This window comes from Colletes gigas, unplaced genomic scaffold, assembly GCF_013123115.1.
Source record: "Colletes gigas isolate AHSC1104 unplaced genomic scaffold, ASM1312311v1 Colletes_gigas_Sc00007, whole genome shotgun sequence".
NCBI lineage: Eukaryota > Metazoa > Arthropoda > Insecta > Hymenoptera > Colletidae > Colletes > Colletes gigas.
Genome location: NW_025106636.1, coordinates 9,022,609 through 9,045,974, shown reverse-complemented (window position 1 = coordinate 9,045,974; position 23,366 = coordinate 9,022,609). Strand labels below are relative to the sequence as shown.

Genomic DNA, 23,366 nt, shown 5'->3' with positions numbered 1-23,366 from the left:
GAAGCCATTAACGTTTCAATTTTTTAACGAGTCAAGGATTAAAAGGAGTGAATTTTAAAAAGCATTTCATTATTGATGACACGACTACGCCCCAACAATTTCAATTCTGCGTGCGCCGATCGTGTCTCCGATAAATTATATAATTCGTTCGGGATTCGGGACTGAAAAACAAAAGTTACGAAAATTAATTGGCGTTTCGCCCAAGTTTTGCTGGCGCAGTCGCCCGTAAGATTGACCCGGAAAACGTTGCCGCAGAAAAAACCAATGTGAGATGTTAGACGTGGTTATTTCCGATTCTAATGAAATTTAGCTGAACGATAGATCCATATCTGAAATAAGGGCGAGCATAATTATAGCTGTAGATCAGAGGTGACGAACCCGGAGGGCTGCGAGCTAATTATGACTGCGTTCCCTACTTTCCTGTTTCACTTGAGAGTAGGGAAACTGTCACCTCTTACATAGATTTGAATATTGTTTGAAGTTCGAAACTCAGAACGAATTGTGCAATTTATTAGGCTTCGAAATCTGGAGGTGTAAATATTCCTTTCACTTGTTGATTTATTCTATAATAAATTACACAATAATTCCAGTACGAATTCAGTCGGTTTCGGGTTTAGCAAACTTTCAAACAACCTGATACTTCCTTGTAACAACACACTGTAAACTGCCAGTAATGCAGAGACTAAATAAAGATCGGATTACAATAATGGTCCCAGGTGTTTTGTGGCTTCGTGGCAACGTTGGGTTTCTGTTCGGATTGTTAAAGCCAACGTCGTTGCATCTCTGACGGTTAAACAGCGTTAGCCAAATGTTGGATCTTCCGGCGTTAGAGTTTGAAAGTGGAGCACGTTTTCGAACCTTGCGGTAGAAAAGATTCGACATCGCGGAAGGGAAACATTTGTGTACAGATCTGAGGGTAAAGCGACCGGCCTATGCAGTACGGGCCAATATTGGGACAACCGAGAGGCGGTTGATCTTCCATTTATAAATAAATCGTAAACGTGGAACGAAATTTATTCGCTCGAGGCTTTGTTTACGAGAAAATCGATTTCGAACCTGTATAAAATTTCACAACTTTCAGCCCGTGATTAATAGAGCGCCGGATGCCCGTGCAATTGCATATTTTGGCATCCAAAAAAAAAGAAACGAATCGAAAAATGGGAAATTTGTTGTCGCGACAGATTTTTTTTAAAGGAACGCGTAACAACCACTGGACAATGGACGTTAATAAAAACGTAAATGGATATCGATGGTGGTTTCTCGTCAGAAACGGAGGAATCGTTCTTGCACGCCCATCGAGATTCTCGTCGACATCTTTCCTTTTTTTTCCGCGGTTTTAAAGTCTTCGGCTACTTATCCGATCCGGAGAAGTTTCCCAGAAACTTTCGAACTCTTCCCGCGAGCCTCGTGAAGCGAACAAGAAAAAGAAACGACAGACCAGATAGCTGGAACGATTCGGATAAAAAAAAAAAAGGAGTGGAAACGCGGTTTCCGCGTTTTCGAAGAACGAAGTCGAACCGGCTTTGCGTTTTCTCCCGATACCCGGCGGTCGTCCGGGATAATTTGTAGCCGGAGTTCGGTGAAATTGAATTCTCCGCGGCCAAGAATTGGGAAGAAGGTCAGTTACGACCCGCGGCGGTTCCCGATATAATTCTGCGGCCACCGGAGTTTGATAGAGAACAGTTGGCATCGAGATCTTCGCGAACGCCGGAATGGGACCGCAACGATCGTTCGACCGGACGATTCGATAAGACGACGGTAAAATTTGCTGGATCAAAATTTCGAGGAACGAACGAGCTTTCCTTTCGCTGGCTCTAGCTGCTTCCGGGGACGGGGATATTATTGATGGACGACGAGTTCCTCCGCGTTACGGTTCCGGTTACGGTTACGGAGCGACGCACTTGATTAGAAACGTGTCTCTGTCGTCTTCCGCCGCGACGGATACGATATCTCTTGTTCCTGTTTCGAGCAATCTTCAAAAGAACGGGAATATAAAATAGCACGCGAAAATATAGCACCTATCGCCTCTGACAACAGACAGTCTTATACTACTGCCTCATAACACAGTAGTGTAGGTCAACAATATCTTTTTGTATCCTAGCATCAGCGATACACGAGCTGTCTGATTATATTCAAACAGAATATGTCAATAACGCCTCCATAGTCTCATCAAAAACTACGATGGAGCATTTATTCCCGTCGATGTAAATATCTGACTTTATACGTACTAATACTACTAGCCGCCTTATTTTCTAGCAGAGCAAGCTTGTAATATTGTCCATCGGCTAGAAAATACAGGTAAAAGCGTGTGTCTCATTGGGTATAAAACCTGTCTGGCTATAAATTAGCTCATACTACTCGGCGACTCACGTTCCAGTAGCCTAAATAGGCCACTCATACTGAATGCGATCATTGTCTGACTTATAATCCAGCTACACTACTGCATGCTGTGTATTCCAGTAGTACAGATTAATATTACAAAGTCTCACACTCTGTCTGGCTATAGGCTATCCTATACTACCTCGTGAAATATATTGGAACGCGATCGATCAATATAATTTCGCGTGTACTTACGACCCAGCGGCGTACATAGGCCACTTGTACCAAATACAGTCATTGTCTGACTTGTATGTTATCTACTCTACTGCGCATCGTTCGCTCCAGTAGTACAGATTAATATTACAAAACCTCACGCTCTGTCCGACCATATGGTATTCCATACTACTCCGTTCAATACACTCGAATACCATCGATCAGTTTAATTTTGCGTACACTCGACGCGTTGTCAACAGCACACTTATTCCGTTGACTGCAGAATTCGTCCGACCACACGATGGGTTACACTACTGGCTCATACTGGCTAAAGGCCAGCTCGCTCTAGCGTGTCTCTCGTTTACAAGATAACCTTCCTGTGCCCTATCAAAGGTCTCGATACGACACTCGAAGAATCATATTTCAAGAGTAGCGGCTCGGCCACTCAGCCCTCTTGCCTGAATTATTCACGAAATTCGTTTCAGCGAAGAACGGGGCCGGGTTAATTGCCAAAGGAGGTCGATCAAAGAAGCGTCCGCGGCCCCTTGAAACGCGCGGCGCAAACAACAAAGACCGCAGCGCAGCGAGCAACGTTCAAACGGGAACGAAAGAGTATCGGAGAGCAATTAAGGGGGATCGTCGACAACGGGCAGCCGGACGAAACAGAAGGGAAAATCCGTCGTCCGTGCGCGAACGAAGGTAAAGAATAACCCGTGGTCCGCGCTGCGAACGGCCAGAGAAACCGAGGGACGAACGAGCTTTCGCGTGGCCGGCCAAGACGGAAGACATTCGTGTGTCTGCTCGAAGGCGAGGTCTCATCAGAGCTTGTCGAGTCTCGTTAGGAATCGCCGGCAAGTGTTTGCTTTCCCAGGAGATCGTGTACGTGCGAATCCGTCGGAGGCGCTCGCTCGTGAACGCTTTCCGTTGCGGCTCATTATTTCACAACCTGTTCAATCCGCGTCTCCATCCCTCGATCGCTAATCGACCGACCAGGCATTTGGAAAACGAATTCTCGGACGAGGAGATGGAGAAAGTGGTCGAAAAGAGTACTGACTGACGGGGAAATCCCTGGTCCCCGACGGGGAGTTCGGAAAGTTTGAACAGGACCATCATCCGGTGGTGAGTCTGTAAAAGTAAACCAAGAGTCGAAAGCAAGGAAGGCGTTGTAGTCAATGAACAGTCTCGATTCTCTTGTGGGGGAGCCAAGAATTGCATTAGAAGAGACCAATCGTCAGGGAACCTGAAAAGAGTGTAACGAATGCCAATTCTCTGATGGAACTGTGATAATTAAACTCATGGCTCTAGTCGAAGAGTATATTTATTCCTTAGGAGATCCTAGAAAGCTTAGATTCTGGTGACAGATAGTTTAGAGAGGCTGTGGCAAGTAACAGACTCCTACTGAGGAGTCTACACTCCTGTCTAGATATCAGATTACGTGAATATTCCAAGAAATGCCCAGAGCTGGTACCTGCTGGAGAGTTCAAAAGGAGTATGTGAGATGTATTTGTTCCTCGGTCGAGATTCTAGAAAGCTTAGAAGAGAACTTGGCTGCAGACAGTTCAGGAACACCACCGCAAATGACAGTCACCTAGTGGGCTGGCCTCATCTTGCGGGTCATAGGGCAAGTTGAGCCTACCCATACGGGCGGCAGCTCTTTTGGTCGATGTTATAGGCTAGAACAGAGCTGTCAGCTGACGCTCGGCCCCAGCAGGTTAGCCGTCAAGCATGTAACCTACCACCTGGCTGCTCCACAACAAAGGATAGAGGACCCAGCCTAGCATTATCAACCTTCTATCATCGAGGAAGGGTACCTCAATAACGCCCCCTTGACTTCAACTGACGTTTGCTCTCTGATCCAGCAACTCTGGATAGCAGTAACATAGATATGTGACAACTGGTGAGTAGTTTGGAAAGGCTATCCTATCCTACCCTCTATCGAGGAATCCAAATCTTGTATAATAGTCTTCAAAAGAGTGTATGCACTCGCCAGATTAAATTATCTCACGAAAAGGCACATCGAATCTCAGTTGTGGGATACAAACGCGAGCCAGCGTTTCGGGAACCGTTCAAAAGCTCCAAAGAACCTCGGGATTCCGGTCCAGGTAACACGAGCCCACGACAGAAATTCTCAATCAAAGTTCGCTTGGTCCCGGCGCGGAGTCCTCGCAGACAGCAAAAGGATTTCGTTGGCTTTGATCAGCGCGAGATATCGGTCTGTCCGTGAAAGTATTGCACCCCGGCAGATACTAATTTACAGCGCGTCCCGATCGAACCCGATGAAAGGCGTCGAGGCGTCGCCGCGGCTAAATTAAGAATCCTTGCACCTCGAGTATTTCAATTTATTTTCTCTCGGGACCATCGTTCGTAATTCCATCGTCAAAGAGAAAGAGCACCGGGGCATTATCCTCCAGAAGTGCCCCGAGGATTATCCGCGCGGATCCTTCTTATCTTCGATCTTTATGCCGCCTTACCGAAGGCTGGCCTTCCGCAGAGCTCCTCTACTCGCACCTACATCTCCAAATCTGTCACATTCTCGCGAACGCATTTACGCACAACTTCGCTTGAATGTTAATTCACCAGCAGCCTCAGGATATCCCGAAAGTTTTCGCGGGGTTTGTGTTCCGCGTAATTTTCTAGGTCAGGTGCAGGTCTTCGGGGTTCTAATAATGATAGGTTGACCCTTCTGTAAATCATCCCTCGTTGCTCCTAAATATTGTAGCGTTAATTGAGAAGGATTGAGAATTTTTGAGATTCAGAGAAGGGTGAAAAAATCTGGCGTTTTGAAATTTCTCAGACACTTTTCGATCGATTGGAGGAACGGGGGAGCATTTTAAAACAGTATGCCCACAATCGATGAATCCCGGATACATCGCTGTACCTCTGAAACAAAGCGGGCCAGAACGTGGTAGCGTTTGAGAAGCGAGGGAGCTCCGGTGAATACCAAAACCCTGCTGGTGGAGTTCTCGGTACGGAATTTTGGGGATTCAGCAAGGGTTGTATAGATTGATTTTTTCAAATCGATACTATATATCAGTGTATCTAGAAAGAGCAAACACGATGTATCAAAAACAACTCATTGAATTATCAAACTTTCCAACCCTTTCAATTCTAAATCCTCAGAAAATTCCTATTTGTTATAAAAAGTGAAACAATTGAAAGAGACTGCTTGTAGTGCTCGCAATAATACTTCTATCATTTTCTAAGAAGCTCGAAAAGGATATTACTCCGTAATAGGGATGGTTTCACCCCATCGATGGTCTTGGATTCTCAGTTTTTGTATCACAAATTTCCTAATGAAGCTCTATCGCCTTTATAACCATCGTGTTTCATATCAAAGTTCTTTGAAACCGCCCCTTGCATTCCCACCCCCGGTGCCGGTGTGTTGTCCGGCGATTGGAAGCATCGAAAGGAAAGCAATTTCCGAACTCTCGGCGAGTGTCCTCATCAGATTACGAGGTCGAGGGGTTGTTTTAACGTAATATCGGTCCCGAGCATAGCCGCGACGCGAGGGTGGGGAGGGAATCGGGTGTGGAAAAATCCGACAGCCGCCCTCGAAAGCCGACTCCAGTCCCGGATTAAAGTAGTTTACATCGCGGGCGGTGTAATACATACGAAAACCGAGTCGTCGAGGACCGAAAAGTTCCTGGAATCACGTAAAAGGGGGTGGGCCGGTTTTCCGCGGATCACGTTCGCGACTTACTGCCTCCCGCAGGGGTATTATGGGGAGTAAGTCGCCCATGGATGTAGCGGGGCCACTTTTACCCCGGGTTACACGTCGATCTGCTTTTCAACGTCCTCCCCTCGGAGATTGAACGGATCTTACCCTCCCCGATGCACGAACTTTTGCATTTTGAAACATGGTGAACGTTAGCGATCTTAAGTTTGCAGGTTTTAACAACATCTGTGACGTTAACAATCTTTTATTTGGCTTCCCTTCCACCCTAGAGACGATTCGCAGGAGGGTGACTTTAAAAAATAAATTTTAATAATGTCTTGTAAGGAGGAGGGGGTGAATAGCTTTGCTCTCTGAAAAATTGATGGTAAATTCGTGCACAACTGCGGTTATTACGTTGCCCATTATTTTAAGCGGTACAAGCCTAGCTTTGTGTTCTCGAAACATTTTCTATATTGATATTCAAACGTTCGATAAAATTGTAATTTAAAAAAATGTTTGAACAAGATAACGCTGTTAAATAAATGACGCAGTGCGCGCGGGGATTTAATTGAATTCGACAATTATTCAGGGGCGTCGGTAGCTTGATCGAAAGTTAGAAACGAAACGGCGAATATGCGTGCGTGTTATTGAAAAGTTTTTATTGCTTGTTTCCTTCGTTACTTTTTCATGAAAGTGTCGGACGGGCCAGCGGAGCGTACGTGAATGTTTAATTTCTAGTAGAGTTCATCGTGAATCTAGTACTGGTAATTTGATGAGAGAGCGAAAATTGAGAAGAGCAGAGCCGCGCGTAACACGGAAAACCTTTTATCATATTTTTATCTGTAAAATGAGAGGCTTGTGAAATCTGGTCAGTGTGAAACTTTGAAGAACACTGTGAAACGTTAAATATTGATAAACTGATCAACGGTAGAAGTCGAATGGAATATTTATGCGTCGTATAGAGTTCTTTCTCTAGACTCTATAATGAGCCGGGGAAACGAAATAAAATGAATCTAAACTTAAATATAAGTTAATTTAGGAAATTACGCAACTTAAATCGGGTGATTATAAAAATAGCAAACTGCTTGCTAGTCGATCAGGAGTCCCAGCGAATTGGCGGCATTATCGATCAGTCAGATTGAACAAGCAGAGGGTAGTCACCCTTGCGAGAAGTATCGATTGATGCTCGACATGGTTTTATACCGGCCGATCGTTCGACTGTACGTACGTGCTATCTACTGAACGCATTCAAATGAAGTTTGCTTTTCAAATGGATTCCCCTCGCCTCTATGGTGCACGCATAAAGTACATTTCCCTCGAATGCGCCTTGCAAGTAGAAGTATTCGCGCTACGAGATGGAATTTCAAGTGTGCGGTGCGCGAGAATAAAAGATCCCCCTCCGTTTATGACTTTTCCCGATCGATTGACAGATTCTACGATTCTATACGGAGAAAGTGTCCCGCTGGAAATTTATATTGAACCGTAACGTTACTTGGGAAATCCACTTTATCCGCAAGGGGCGGTTTACCCAATTTCCCTGACACTGAAACTACTTCTGTTTAGAATGTTGATTAAAAAACGAACGATAATACTAGGTCTATAGTCTCAAAAATAAGATACCTTTAGATTCCTCGAATCTTCGATTCAACGTTTCAAACTACTTCCAGATTGCGATCCCGACAATATCTTCTTCGAACCGAAGAGAAACGTTTCAAAATGCCGACGTCCAACCCTACGATTTGCCATTTGAGCTATCGTGTGATCTAGTTTTTCAGTGCTCGCACGATCCCGCCAGAGTTTCGTGTCCCGGCGTTCCGGTAAATACAGCCTCGAGCCTCTGCAATCAAAAAGTCACGCAAACCTTATTGAACTATTTATTAGGGAGAGATCGTTGCGTGACTTTTCGACCTGTACACACGCCGGCCCGATTAGAAGTTCGATGTGTTTGAATTCGACTGGCCGACGCGAGCGTTCCGACGGCGAAAGTTTACGGAGGGCCGGATCGAGCCTCGAAAATCAGTGGAAAAACGACGGAGTCGATGGTACAAGAGGCTCCTCGAAAACGAAGATTCTTCAGAATCCGGAGGAAGAAACACGACCCAGTGACAACGTCGTTATTCCTCCGGCGAGATTTCCTCGGGGACCTCGTTAGGATCCGTTTTCTATGCCAATCGATCGTATCTTAAGAGGCACCAATGTGGAAAAATTGTGGCCCCTGTCCGCCACTTATCAGTCTGCAGTCCGGGACTGGCCGTTTTAACGAGCGAGAATAAGTCGTGGCACTCGAATCAGTAGTATTGGTCAACGATAGGTCGGACGCAGTCAAGTAGAAAAGGTTTGCGCCTGGTCAGACGCGTTTAAAAATTTTATAAAATAGAAAACTATCTCTATCTGACACAGAACCCTATAATTTATCAACCCTAATTTTACTGTTTGAGTCATCTATCGAGTTTGAATAATTATAGAATACCTAAGTAAAATACGGTAATAATATTTTGCGGATTCCATAATTTAGAAACTAATATGCATTTTACGATGCACTAATGTTTGTGATATTAGTAACGCTCTACAGAGTGAATTTATTCACAGAATCTACGGTGATTTAAACTTGATACGTGACTCTGCATCCCTGGTAAGATTGGCGTTGAAAAAGAACATCTCGCGTCTACGATTCGAGTATCGCCTGAGGGAATCTGGTTTGGATCTTTCACAAAATCTACTTTCTCTGTTTACAGTCCCACGAAGTCTCAGACACGGTGGAGTATGTATCGACAAACATGAACGTCGATATTTGGAAAATTGGCAGAGACACTCGATCGTGTTCTATTAATCTTTCATAAATCCACGCGTTTATTATATTTTTATTCGATTACGCTGTAGGCCCAGGTCGGTATAATTGCAACCCGATTCTCTGAAATTTGTAAATCCTCTCGTATTGTTCCGCAGTGAATACAGTCGGAAAGTGCAATATACGTACCAACATAATTTCAATGCACGATGTACCTCATTACTCGCGAAACAATATAATATAACTGTATGCAACTGTAGTATGTAAATCGGAAATGAGCAGTCATTAATACTCGAAAAATGGTAAGCAACTAAATGAAGTATGTGCAATAATGCGATCGAAATTTGAAATCGACGCTTATGATTCTAATTATTACACCCTCTGTTCACCGCGGAAATTTCGCCGGATTTGTGCATTGTGTCTTTTCATAGTAACTGAAACGAACGATTTTACATTTTATTTTTGATTAATTATAAAAAAATTAAATGAAGAATAATTCGAAGAAGGCTCCATCGGTCTCGAGTATATTTTTCGTTCACAGAACACGACAGAGGTTTCGCGGAATTGTTTCTCCGCCGAGTTCCAACTGCTATCGTGAATTATTAAGTTTCAGTTAACCGTTTAAAATTCGCGTGTGCGCCCGTGCAGGCAAATGACAGGCCGCGTCGGGGTAACGATAATGAAATAGCTATCTTCGCGTTTCGACTCACCATCTTGCCAGCAGAGTGACCACTAATTTGCTGCGTAACGAGGCCGTGACTGGCCCAATTAGTGGGCTGATTGATAGAATCCGAAACTCGAGCAATTAAGCCGTCTACGGAATTTCATGATTCGACGCCGCCTCCCACTTATCCTGTCCCTGAATCGATTTTGTTCGGGCTACGGCCCCGAAGGAAATTGATACCCCCGCTAAATCAACCCACGGAGAACGGGTTTTCTGTCACGCGATACGTTCTCACGTGCAACGAAATTGTAATGAGCCGCTGTCTGAACTCGTTCCAACTTTCTGTCCGCGAAACACCGTTTCATCCATAGTCCTTTACCCACAATACATTCTCTTATGACTAAAAAAAAGACATCCCCGCGCGCCACGAGTCAAAAGATTGGCGATACAGTAAAATTGGGGCAATAATCGGAACTCTTACAATAGTAATACATTACACGTTCTTTGAATAATATTTTCAAGAAAATATCATTTTAAAAAATCGACCCCTTTGATCCATTAAACGAGAATATTCCTTTAAGAGCCCGGGAAGAATAAAAATGTTAATGTAAATCGCAACAGAGACTGCACGCTTTCTTTTAAATGGGAGCAAAGAGACCGTTGAAACGAAAATTGCGTTCCGTTCCGGTCACGGTAAAGCTGGCAAATAGAAAAAACATTATTCCATCAAAGGGAATAATCATTCAGACCGTAAAATCTTGGGGAATATAAGACGTAATGAAAAGGTGGTGGATAAAAATTGCAGACAAGCTCGCCTCGTTCTAAATTAATGGCTACTTCCTTCCCGCATAAAAAATTAAAGACAATATCGGTCGTTGGAGCAACTTTATTCGCGCAAGTCTTTCTATCCTTTTCGACGTTTAAATTTTCGTATTTAATTCAGGTTAGCCGGTGTGCTTTCGATGATGGCGTGGTCAGTGTTCTGATAAAATTAATAGTAGTTGGTGTTTCAACATGAATCGTCGGTGAGTGGTGCTCTGTGTAAGTAGTAAGTGGACCATTCCGGGCCAGACGCCGCTAAGTAGTAGCACTCGACGCTCAGTCAGCCGCTGTTCAGTAGTAGCACTTGATAACTGGTCAGACACAGACGCATTCAATGCATTTTATCGCTGTGCTCTTACCAAGGATCGAACGAGACTAATTGTATCCAATAATCTCGTTACTTTGCCCCCTTTTTTCCTCCTGTCAGTATACGCGGTGTCCAACTAGTAAATTATTTATTTGTATCGAACGAAACAACAGAATCAATTCTACTCTTCGTTTACGACTCTTCTAATTAAAAGAACAAATGCAAAATATAAAAATTTTCTCAATATTCACTCGCTTCGATTACCATTACGCAAACGTTTACTTACTTCCCTCTGATATACAGTACATTTGAAAAAGCTGGTTACGTATCAAATAAAAGTCACTTCCACGCGCGGTGAATTAAAAGTAATTATTGTGTCGTTACGGGAGTGAATTATAAAATAAACGTTACAAAAGAATCATTATAAAAACACGGAGCGAAAATGTTTTTAACGAACGTACGGAGGCTGTTAAAAAAATTTAGTACCGGAAACGTTTAATTACGAAGGGATACCAAGTCGCCGAGGGATTCCCGACGGTGACGTTTCGAAAACACAATTTTTTAAATATTTCTTAATTGAGTCGGTCGTTTGAGAAATTATATTCAGATTTCTTGTATTCAACGTTCGACGTGATTATCGAGGAGTTATGACAAGGGCACGGGAACTATTATTACCGGAAAGTGACGCGTGTCCCGCGTAGTATCACAAAAGTTTCTCGATGATGGGAGGAGGGGGATGCATCAATCACCAGCGTTGATTGCGAGGTTTTACCACTTAAACCGGCGCCAAATAACGGGCGTTTCTGGCATCAGCATTAATTTTCGTAACCACCGATCCTGGTAGAATACAGCATGGGACAGAGCTACGAAGAGGAGAGGGGGTGGGAGGGGGCGCACACCGCAAAATTCGTTCTGATCCACTGACAGAAAATAAATATCATTTTGATGGAAGAAGTTTCCTGTATACGCGATGATGAAGGACTACTGTCTGACAGACACATTTAACTCGCGGTAAATCCGGCTAATTAATTGGAGACGAGGGTTGATTGGGAATTGTTCATTTTGTAGGAAACGTTCCGTGCCTCCCAAAAACGAACTCGATAGTTTATATACAAAGACTTCAAGGGACTATTTGCCGAATAAACGTTTGCAATTCTGTAACATTATTGTAATATTTTTTATAACAATTTTTTATCGATATTGTAATTACAGCAGCAGCTTCTGATTCTAGTAATATTCGAAAATTAAATGTCAACATAAACATTTTGATGTCCAATATTCGCGAAATTAATTTCTACAGAAAATTGTGACACGAGTGAAATTACAGTCATGGCTGTTCTTTACATTATACCTAAACTATTTTTGGCAAAATAATATTTCTCTAAAATATCAGAAAAAGATTCTATCTGTGTTAATGCTGCTTTTATAGTGCGTTTGGTCTCGCCAAAGTATTCTACTTTTATATGGTAATCTCGAAAAAATCCCAGTCTCGAATTTTGGCAATCCCCTTGGTACTTCCACTCTGCAATTTCGTTTCTGTAAAATATTTGAAAAGGTGCAAATGAATATTTAAAATTCTTTTCTAGGAATGTTACAATTTTTCCAGGACATAAGGGCGGGGTGTACGAGATACAACGAAAGGAAAAATTACGGAAGCAAAGAAGAATAATTTCGACGATGAAAGAGAGGTATAATGTTAAAATCGACGATGGGGGAAAAAGACGAGAAGGGCGATAAATTTTTGCGCGCGTACCCGCCGAGTGAATCGTCGGAGATATTCGACGCACGTTTTAACGGGAAGGTAAAAGTGAGAAGTGAGCAGATGAAAAGGATGGAATGGCTGGAGATAACATTTAGGGTGAGGTTCGAAGCGACAGAAATTAGCCCTCCACTCTCGCATCGGCGCGGTATTATTATCGGGTAATTAGCAACATTCTGTCGCGATTTATCGAATCGGGTTAAATAGCGACGTGCGCTGGGAATTAATGACGTCGATTTTCAAATCGAAGGCTCGCCTGGCCAGTAAGCACTTCGTTATTTAACTGGCCACGTGACACGTATTCCCGATTCACTCCAATGATTTTATAAATTGCCCCCCTCTCCTTTCAATTATTTCTTAAATGCCTGATACTAGCATTTCTTTCTTCAAAACAGCGATAATATCAAACATTTTCTTAAGGCACGATGTACATAATAAATTCAATTGCAATTGAAAATATACAGGATGTTCGGCCACCCTTGGAAAAATTTTAATGGGAGATTCTGGAGGCCAAAACAAGACGAAAATCAAGAATACCAGTTTGTTGATTGAGGCTTCGTTAAAAAGTTATTCAACGTAGCGCGTGCATGCGCTACTAGCAGCTGTTTGCAGATTGCCGTTCTACAGGCGCAACTTCAAACGTGAATAACTTTTTAACGAAGTCTCAATCAACGAATTGGTATTCTTGATTTTCGTCTTATTTTGCCCTCTAGAATCCCCCATTAAAATTTTTCCAGGGAGTGGCCAAACATCCTGTATATTTGACGACGCTTAATTCGAATACGTCCATTTGCGAAGAATTTATTGAAATGTGACGCATTCCTGCTGACGCAACAAAATTTTAACGTAAACATAGTGAATATTTGAAATCGCGAGCAAACGATTACATGTCATAAAATAATCATAGTATGCTGAGCTGAACGAAATCTCGTTTACGTTACTACCATAATTAGTGCAATTATATGGCAATAATTGGCGGATCATTTCCAATAAATTATGCAATCGTTAATTAATATTACAGTGGCGAATGTTGCTAACTATTGTTTGAACCTTCGACGATTATACTGGACGCGGAGAGTAACGTAGTTCGAGCGAAAAATCGTTTGGTTTATTAAACATAAATCAAACATTTGAATCGGGGGTTCTCGTGAATGTTCGCAAACACTAATTGGAAATAATAACGCTCAGGCACCTCAGATGAGTCATCCTGAGACACCATTTGCATCCAAAAACTTTTACTTATTTTTCCATGTACCGACGCAAGTAGAAATAACGAGTATTAGTCAGACCATACCGTATAATTGTTTTCTATTAATTTACTCACATTTACGTAACGTTTTTACAGTACAAACTGTATTGCAAAGTGCAATAGAAGAGCTGTTTCTGACCCCCGCCCCTTTCCAGTACATTTTCTCTAAAACGAAGCGTCTAATTAAAAAATTTAATTGGTAATTTTCGATTCGTTTTTACACGAACAACTCCCCCCACCCCCTTTGCTGTTGTGTCACATTTCCCGTCCAACTGTGCATATCGATCGTCCAGTGGCGTCCACTGTAATTCAGGAATATTTCCGACGATGGCGTCTAACAATTTTCACGCGCGAAACAAATAACAGAGTCCAGAAGGGTGGCTGTCGCAACGTTTCCCAGACAAATTGAACGCCACGGGGAATTTAATTCTTGACTCCGTCTCGTCAGCTGCGAGAGAGCGGCGGAATTTCGCGTTCGCAGATCCGTGAATGGGCTGAAACGGACGCGGCGGGGGGAGGTTAAATTTTCAGAGGGATTCTGAAGCCTCGATTCGCGGGGAGGGTGGCTTTCACGCAAGTAAACAGAGGGGGTTGCGTGCAGAGGGGAAAGACGGTCCGCGATAGAGATTGATAAGAACGCGAAACGACGAAATAGGTCGAAACGAGCGGGTTGAGGGGGGTGGGGGTTGCAGTCGAAAGGAAATAGAAATAGAAAAGGTCCGGATGGGGTGAAGAAGGGAATTGTGAAAAGGCTGACTGAAACGGATCCAGTGTCGAGCGCTGTCACTTTGCAAGCCAGATCCACTTTTTGGAGGGTTAGATATATACGTATAGACTTTGAGAGGGTGGATACGGTCTGCATTAAGTTTTGAATAATTGGGAGACGCCGCCGCGTCGAGGACTCTAATGCAGCCGCCGACGAAATTGAGCTTATATACGCAGACGGCTGGCGAAATTGCATTTAAAGTTCCGTACGTTGTTTGAGGTCCACTTGAGGCTTCTAATATTTCTCGGGGGTAATTTCGTTAATTGCTTCATAAATTGAAACGAGGCGTTCTTGCTGGCCAAGTGGCTCGGATGTTTCCGAACTGCTGCAAATGTTTAGCACTCTTTGTCGAACTCTACTATATTCTTCGACAGCGTGCAACGTCAGTTTCTAACCTTGAGACAGAGAGTGTGCATTTAATCTGAACTTATACAAATCGGACTTGCTAGTCAACTTCTCATCTTTGCACAGTACACATCTTCAAACATTCTATTAAAAGCTTTTCAGAGTAAATACAAACATATCTGAAAATGTAGTTCGTGTACTCTTTGTTTTGTAAATATTTTGATGCTTTTCATCGAAGGAAGAGGAATAGTTTTTAGCTTCGAGCATCTTCAAACACGCCCAAACCGAGAGAACTTCAACGCCATCGATGAAGAAATCAGAGGGAAGAGACAGCGTCTCGAAATTAAATGCAAACTCTTGGCTCCAGTCTTTTCCTGCTTGAAGTCAGTTTTCAAACGTCAACGGGATGTTCTTTGCGGACGGAGGACGCACGCTGCTAGAATTTTCTCGAAATTCATCCCGTCGTCTCGCAAATAAATTCGAGGAAGGGATCGACGGCCGCCTTCGAATCCCTTCGTCTGCTTCCCCGAAAATAGATAAACCGGCGGGCGGGGGAGGGTGTTCTCGGTCGGGATCGAGTGATTTACCATGAAGGACTTCTGCGGAAGCCTTTCAAAAACTCGAAGAGTCGTCTCCGTTCCCCCTGGTCTCTCGTATCCCAGCATTTTACATCTGATCGGCTGAGAAAAGGAGTCAAGGGTTGGATGGAAATGGAACTGGAAAGAATTTTATTTTCCTTCCAGGGATAATCCTTAGATAGAAAATAGCGTAGACTTTCTGAATTGGGCTAGGGAGGGGATTGCGTGGCTAAAAGACTGAAAGATTCGAAGCCAAGAATGGCAGGCTCTTTAAGTTCGTTTCGTACGACATCTCAGAGAGACTTTAATACCCTGGTTATCCTTGATCGTCGTTTGGCAAGAGTTCAAACAATCGGGCTTGAGAATTGGTGTTTCAGCTTCGACTGTTCCTCCAGCAAACAATCTTAGTTACTTTTTTCCTGAGAATTGCACGAAACCGCCGGAGTACGTTGAATAATAAAATATGAGGCTCGCGAGTAACGTTCGCGAAGTGCCCACTTCCCAATTTTGATGAAACTTTGCTCGTTTGTAGAGCGGCCAAAAATGGAGAATACGTATTTGTCTAGCCGCGGTAACTCAAGCTTAAGAGGTGAAACTACTTCTCCAAGTTTCGGTCCTCCTCAGTCACCGTCGAACCATTGGATACACAAGGAATTTTTTTAAACGAATCCTTTAAAACAATTCGCTATATCCCTGTTTCGAAACATTGGCAAACAAACGGCAACAAACTTAATTTTTCAGTGATCAGGTTTGGATCAACATCGTCGCTTTCGGGTCGCTCGTAAAAAGGAAGATATGGGTTTGTCATCGTTTGGTCGAGGTTTGATGTGGATTAGTCGCGTTGTCGATCGCTATTGGCTCGACAAAGGGATGAGCGTTTAGGTTAGGTCTGTATCGCCATCATTACTTTCAGTTTACCTTCGAACATGAATGGCATGGGTTAGGTAGGGTTTATGTTAGGACTTGCTCAGAATATTCGCGGGATTTGAAGGGATCCTGAGTCGCGAACGGGCCCATAAATCGCTCACGTTGGACAGTTTATCTGTCTCTCGGCATACACTTGCGGGATCGCGGAGTTGGGGTGGAAGTCGATTCCGTGGGCCAAGAGAAATGATTGGAGGGCGCGTCGTTTGCGCGTCGCGAGCGACGAATACAGCCTGCCGCCCGTTATCGACTTTCCATCGACACGTTGGTCACTCGAGCCCGTCGAAATACGATTGGCCTTTCGAGCGGTCGCGTTCCCCCGACGACAGATCGTTGTAATTAAATTCTATCAGGGGAAAGGGGAGTGGGGTAGCTCAATTTTGCATTTAAAACACTGGTAGCCGACGCGCGTTTGCGTTTAGCTGACTGAACTGGATCGACAGACGGTCTTAAAGTGATACATTTTGAACCAACAGATGCAAACAAGATTCTAATCAACTTGATATCTTTCGTTCATTCTTCCACTCCGAGTGGTCATTGTGTTTTCTATGTCCAACTTAAACACGCTACGAAAGACGCCTATAAGACTCTCCCTTGGCTATCGAAGTACCAATATCTGCCAAGCTGACATACTATTTTGACGAAAGCAAAGTATAGTTAATATTAATAAAAATAAGATAAATCGTCTGTACGTCGTTCTCATCGCTTATTCGAGTAAAATTGTTCTCCGATTTAAGAAGCTCGATTCGCGTCTGGAATCGACTAACGCCAATCGATTAAACTGTGGCTCCACTTGATACTTGACGTCACCGAGTCTGGTCAACGACGCTGATTTTCAATTTAATCGAGTCAAAGAAAACGAGACCGCATCGGGGACCGAGTGAATACATCAGCGAATTAGCCGGCAACTCCAGGGCACTTTGCGCCGAGCTACTTTCCCATTCCTTTCGTTCCCTTCCGCCTTTTGCAGGGTCGCTAGCCCTCAATGCGACTGCTCCCGTCCACGGAGTACATATCGCGGTACGTTCCTCCATTATTCATGACATTATTTTCCACCTCGATAACTAACGCGATCGACATCCCGAGAATCCCGCGGCTGGCAAATCCGTCCGCGGTAAGCCTGAAAAATTTATACCCGGCTCGATGTCCTCGCTGTTTGCACGCATTAAGAGCCGACGATCCCGCGAAGACCGACGAGACTGGTTTTTTGTGTAATTAAACCAAGAGGTCGGTCTCTGTTCAAAGTAGATGGCTCAAAGTGCAATTTTCCAAGGCACTACGAGAATTTTATATCTCTATGATCGAGTACTCGAATGTTTGAAGACGTTTGAAAGCAAAATAACCGGCGAAACAATGATTTGCCTTCGCTAGATACCAAGTTCGAGAGGTTTTGATAGTGTTTTAGAATGTTTTAATATGTTTGACGATACTTGAGAGTGTCGAATGGGATAATCTTATAGATATACGTTTTAAACTACAAGCAGAAGGAAAGTAACACCTTAAAGTAATTGAAATTCGATTTCAATTGATTGCAATAGCGATCGGCGACAAACGATACAGGCACAGACACCGACACGTCCGAGGTAAAGTTTCGAAAGTTGCCGCGGAACGGGAAAATCCATTGAACGCGTCGGACAATGGAGAAAACTTACGATATACGGCGGCTTAGGAAGCCCCGGGTGGAAACGTGAATAGAAGCGTGTCGCGGAAATTCATGAAAAGCGCGCATCACGACGCAACGTAACCAACGGGATCTGAATACAGGGACTACGGGTAGAAACTGTCTTCTCCGCGAAATGCGACGAGGCTTCTCCGTATTGGAATTAAACCGTGAAAGCAGAAACGATCGCTGTGACATTTCGAATTGTTGCATTTACTATTTAACAGTCGTTCAGGGTGCGCGACGATGTCGTTGCAAAACTTCATTCTTCGGGTTGCAGATTTCACCCCACATTTTGAACCAGACGTATATATAGGGTGCTCGTATAGGAGTAGACCTTACATCCAATGTATTTTTTTGGTCCATTTTTCTGTTTCATTTTGAAACATCAAAATCCTCCAATCCGTTCAGGAGTTATGACATTTTAAACATACGGATGAAATTTCAGGGAAATATTTATGGTCAGACATTACATCTTCAGTAAGGAATTTTTTTCTCTTAAGTGGTTAGGATTTCGGGGCCATGTCTATTCACCAAACATGATTGTGATTGACCCCTACAACAGAAAATAATTTTTTTAGCACGATTTGAAATTTTTTTTTCGCCGAAAAATTTTCCGTTCGGTATGGCGATCAGATTGGGCCACGTAATCCCATAAAGTTCGCAGATTGTCGTTCCACAAGCGGAACTTTAAAACAAACATTTTATATTTTCAATTCAGTCGACTGTTCGAGACTTGCGACAAGAATAAACGTAAAGACGTTTGTTTCAAGTTTCTTTTACCCCTTCGAAATGCAAAGTGACTTTGCAACACCTTTTATTTAATCCACGAACGACAAAGTCATTGTGTCTGTATTGGTCCACGGATAAAATGGTACGTAAAAGTTTATTAACACCAAGTTAGCGACGGATCAATTAAGTTTGATAAAACAGAGTTGTCTGGAAGGCGTCTTTCAACGGTTCACGTCTAAAACAATGATGGCTGTTTACATCCATCGGCACCCTCGGTCCCTATTCAGCCTCGCTATAAACGCACCTCGATAATTCGTGTATAAAGCTTCAATCGTTCATCCAGGTTCCTTTGTCGCCAACGGTTTCCCCGGCGACAATAGACTTTTCCGAGAATTACGAACTTCCCTATTCAAATGAGATTCAACAATTACACGAGTTTACCGCCGCGACTCCCCCCCGTCGCAGTTTCCTCGAGAAGAGACTACGGACCAGTTGGACAAAATTGGACAAGACGTTATCCTTTGCATTTTGTTCGGCACAAAGCTTTGTTTGTTCTACGATCCAAATTCTACTGATTAGAGTCACGTTCTGAAACATTCTGTTTGCGTTCGCGTAGGTTTGAAATAAATGTAGAAAACAGATTCGAGCAACCAACGTGTACAAGTAGTTCTAATCCATAACCCAGGTCTAAGTACCCCACAGCCATAACTAGCTACGGATAGTCAATGAAATCAATGGGTGAAATAAAACGAAACAGAATCGTAATCGATGAAAATGAAAAACGCTATGTATGCCCCGTGTAAATATCAGCCCGCCGTGAAAGAAAACGAGACTAACGAGGGTACCTTAGGGGCCAGGACGGGCTCTCGTTTGCAGCTCATATTCTCTTTCCTTCGTTTCTTTGGCCCCCATTACTCTTTTAGAGAACCCCAGGAATAGGTCCCACTTATCTGTGTCGACCGTGGCCTTCGACAGTAAATTTTCCACAGACAGGTTTCCTCCCAGGCCTTCCTCGAGGTCTCGACACTCCTCTGTTCGTGCAGGGCACAGAAAAATCTTCAAACATTAACCAGTCCCCAACTAGCTGATCTTGTTTCCGAAGGGTAAAGCATCTATGGCCTGAAATTTGTATGGTAAGTTCTGAAGACTCAACATCTCCGACCCAAATGGCATAATTAACCTGGTTATCGCTATCCGGTATTCCTGAAATTCCTAACCTTCGTGTAGATACTTAACACCTCCAGCGCAGGTGTAACTACCTAATACCCCTAACCCAGATCCAACAACCTGATATTACGAATCTAGTTCCCCGCTACTCCCCAACACAGATCTAACAACCATCTCTAACCCAGTTATCACCACCTAGCATTCCTGGCATTCCTCACGCAAGTGTAGCTACCCAACATCCCTAGTCCAGTTGAAACTACTTAACATCCCCAACTTGGATCTTGCTATCTGCTGCTCCTGCCCCGGATCTGGTTACTTAATACCGCTAATCCATGTTGATCTAACTTCCCGGCGCAGGTTTCGAGTTGCGATCGGAGCAAAACGTTGATGACGATGACGATTCCTATTCCTGGAAGTGGTTACTTTTCACGGAATTAATTTTCTTTCGATAAAATAACCGGCACGCTGCCAGTAATATGCTCGAATAACCGAAGGTAATGGATCGCGGCGGGTGCAGTGTTGCCAACCTTGGTAACTAGAGTCAGCCTGGCAGCCCGGACGGGCTACCCAGTTAGAAGCTGCCAGCAATTATCGAGGCGGCGCGATCAAAAGCCCATTGATTTACCGATGCGCCGAAATACATAGTTTCCACTTGAACGAATACATGAGGCCCCGCCTCCTTCCCGTTCTCCAGCGGCGCCTCGACGCTTTCATTGATACACGAATACAGCTGCGCTCACGGGCGCATCACGGTTGATTGGTCACCATTGAACACCGGGGCTCTATGTTTGCTCTTTAGAATTCGCCTTTGGCTCACAGAGATACAACGTGGGAGTGTCGAGTGATTTCCGAGATTCGTGTTTTATCCGACCCGCCCTGTTCGGTTGTACCATAACACTGCCCAAAGTATGTGTTCCCTTGTGGTGCGTGCATTTTCAGTATTTTCACTTGGTCAAGCGATACTTTGTCATTAAACTGACGAGACAAATTTGTTCGCCCCTTTGTCATTGACTTTACATTAAATATCTAAGTAGTATAAGAGCACATATGGTCAGACATCGACGAAATACCGGAAAATATTAGTCCACGTCTGACCATATATGGTCGATTCTACTTAATTATACATGTTTTCGTCGGATCCAAAGACTGTCGCCTTGAATTTCATCATAATCTTCTCAGTATAATGTTTCTGAGACTTTTCAGAGGTTTTGGAGTGCAGTAAGGGTGAGGTAGGAATTTTGGACGCAGAAAGAAGCAGCTATTGACGTTCTCTGTGGTAGCCTTTCAGTTCCATTTCTTTATCTGTCCGGGTTAAATCCTTCCCAATTAAAAGTATATTCCTCGTAATTGCACGGTGTTTGCAACCGCAAACATCGCAGCGAAAGCTTATTCGTCGAGCGAGATTCTCCCCCATTTCTTCGATGTACTTTCGCCATTTTACCGTCTATTTGTACACAGAGCTCTCGGCAACAACGACACGGAACGAAGGGCTCGGGTCCCGATAGGAGACCGCACTCCCAGCAATCCCCAGCTGCGCTCGCTTATAGAAGAATAACCGAACTGGTCACGGGACATCGGGGCTCGAAACGGAAATCTTTAAAGCAAACCGTGACCGGTGTCGTCTCGGAATTTATCGTCCAACGAGCCGATTGTAAAAACACGCGACGAAACGACGTACTCGGTGGAACTCTCAGAACCGTACGCGCCCTCCAATATCGCGGATCGTAAAATTATTTTTCCAACTAAAAATATTCGCATATCGATCGCGTAAAGGAAAATAGACCGGCTGGAACCGCGACTTTCCAGCCACGGTTTGTATTATCTATTGTTGCTTTTCATTTTCGATTCTTGCACGTCGACAGGGGACCAAAAATATTTTCGTTCCCCACGTTCGATAATCAGCCAAATTTATACACTCCATTATCGTTCCATTGTTGATCGGTTTTCATGGAAACTTGAAGGGATACTAATTATACTTGTCGCTTAAATTCCACGTTTCCGTGTAAACGCTGGTCGAATCGCAATATCGCCGCACAACGAAACGCTGCGAACGGTGTTGCTATACATGTCGAAATCAACGTTAATGGCGTTGCTGGCCGCTGGTAGAATTACCCATAGAATTCCGTGTAACGTGGCGATTGATTATATCGAAACTGACCGCTCCGGAGTGGCTGACGGTGTCAAAATTCCTCGTTCTCTGAAGACGCGTTATCCGCCAAGTCGAAACGGGGCGTCGATTTCCCTCGAATTAATCAATTGTTAGTAATTTTACGGAAGCTCGCGCGTTGGCGTATAAAAAATTCAATTAGCCGCGCACCTGCGGGAAAATGCCGGTAAGTTTGACTAGCAAAAAGCTCACCAGGCGCGATTTGATCGACATAGAAATTCCAGGAGCGTGCGCGGGAATACGTTTCCGATGCGTTCGGGGTTTCCAATAGAGGGATCTAAATAGATGATGGAGATAAAGTGTCGACGGATTCGAACGGTTCCCGGGAATGAAACAAACGGATCTAACGGGTGCTCCGATATTCCGTTAAGATATACGTTTTCCCCTTTGATCGGTTAAGAAGATTAATATCAGGAACAATGACAATGATTCTGCATATAATCGGACCTATTACTTCCTTTTGCACCGAACAGTATAGAACTGGCAATAGAATACGAATTGGACTAGATCCTTTCATCCCTTCGATTTAAATACACACAACCGGCACGTATCGTGTCGCGTACGTGCGCCGGCACTCATTTAATACCCTCACCGAATGCCAATTAATTATCGAACACTGAATAATACATTCCCGTGGGCGTTTGCACTCGTTTAATCGCGATATTAAACCGGGCTCGAACAGCGAACGCCACACGGTGTCGCAAGACGCGCGTTTACGTAAATTTTTCGTCGTTTGGATGCAACGGGAACGCGTCACAGAAAAAACTCTTCTTCGCGGTTTGCGTTTTAAAACGGCGGGTGAAGAGGCGAGAACGGGAGGACGTAAAAACCGGAACGACCGAGTCGCACGCGCGTGAACCGTCGATGCGTCATCGATCTGATACGTTACGATGATGCAACGAATCAACCGAATATAAATTCACGGTTGCTCGTCGGGGGGCCCACGGAGAGCCCCGAGCAAACGTAATATAAACGCTGATTCCCTCGTACGCGGCTCTTGCACGCGTAAATCTCACGATTTACGAGCCGCGGTTGCCGGGCTCGGGAAAAAGATGGCCGGGGCCGACTTGGAGGGCCGCTGGGAGATATCAACGCAACACTCGTCGTCTCGGGACGATAAGATTTCGAGAAAGGAGTATCGGTAACGGCGAGAAAAGAAAATATCGTAAACTTGAACAGTGGGTGGGGAGAATCGTTTTATCTTCACGCGGTGAAAATCGGTAATATCGGGATTAACGGTGCGTCTTCCAT

The 23,366-nt window shown here is 44.0% G+C and overlaps 1 protein-coding gene across 1 annotated transcript in view; it reads left to right on the top strand.

Annotated features, from left to right (window-relative positions):
• Positions 1-23,366, top strand: part of LOC122396188 (disintegrin and metalloproteinase domain-containing protein 10-like) — a 153,857-nt gene that overhangs the window by 91,210 nt on the left and 39,281 nt on the right. The gene's annotated exons all lie outside the window — the stretch shown is intronic.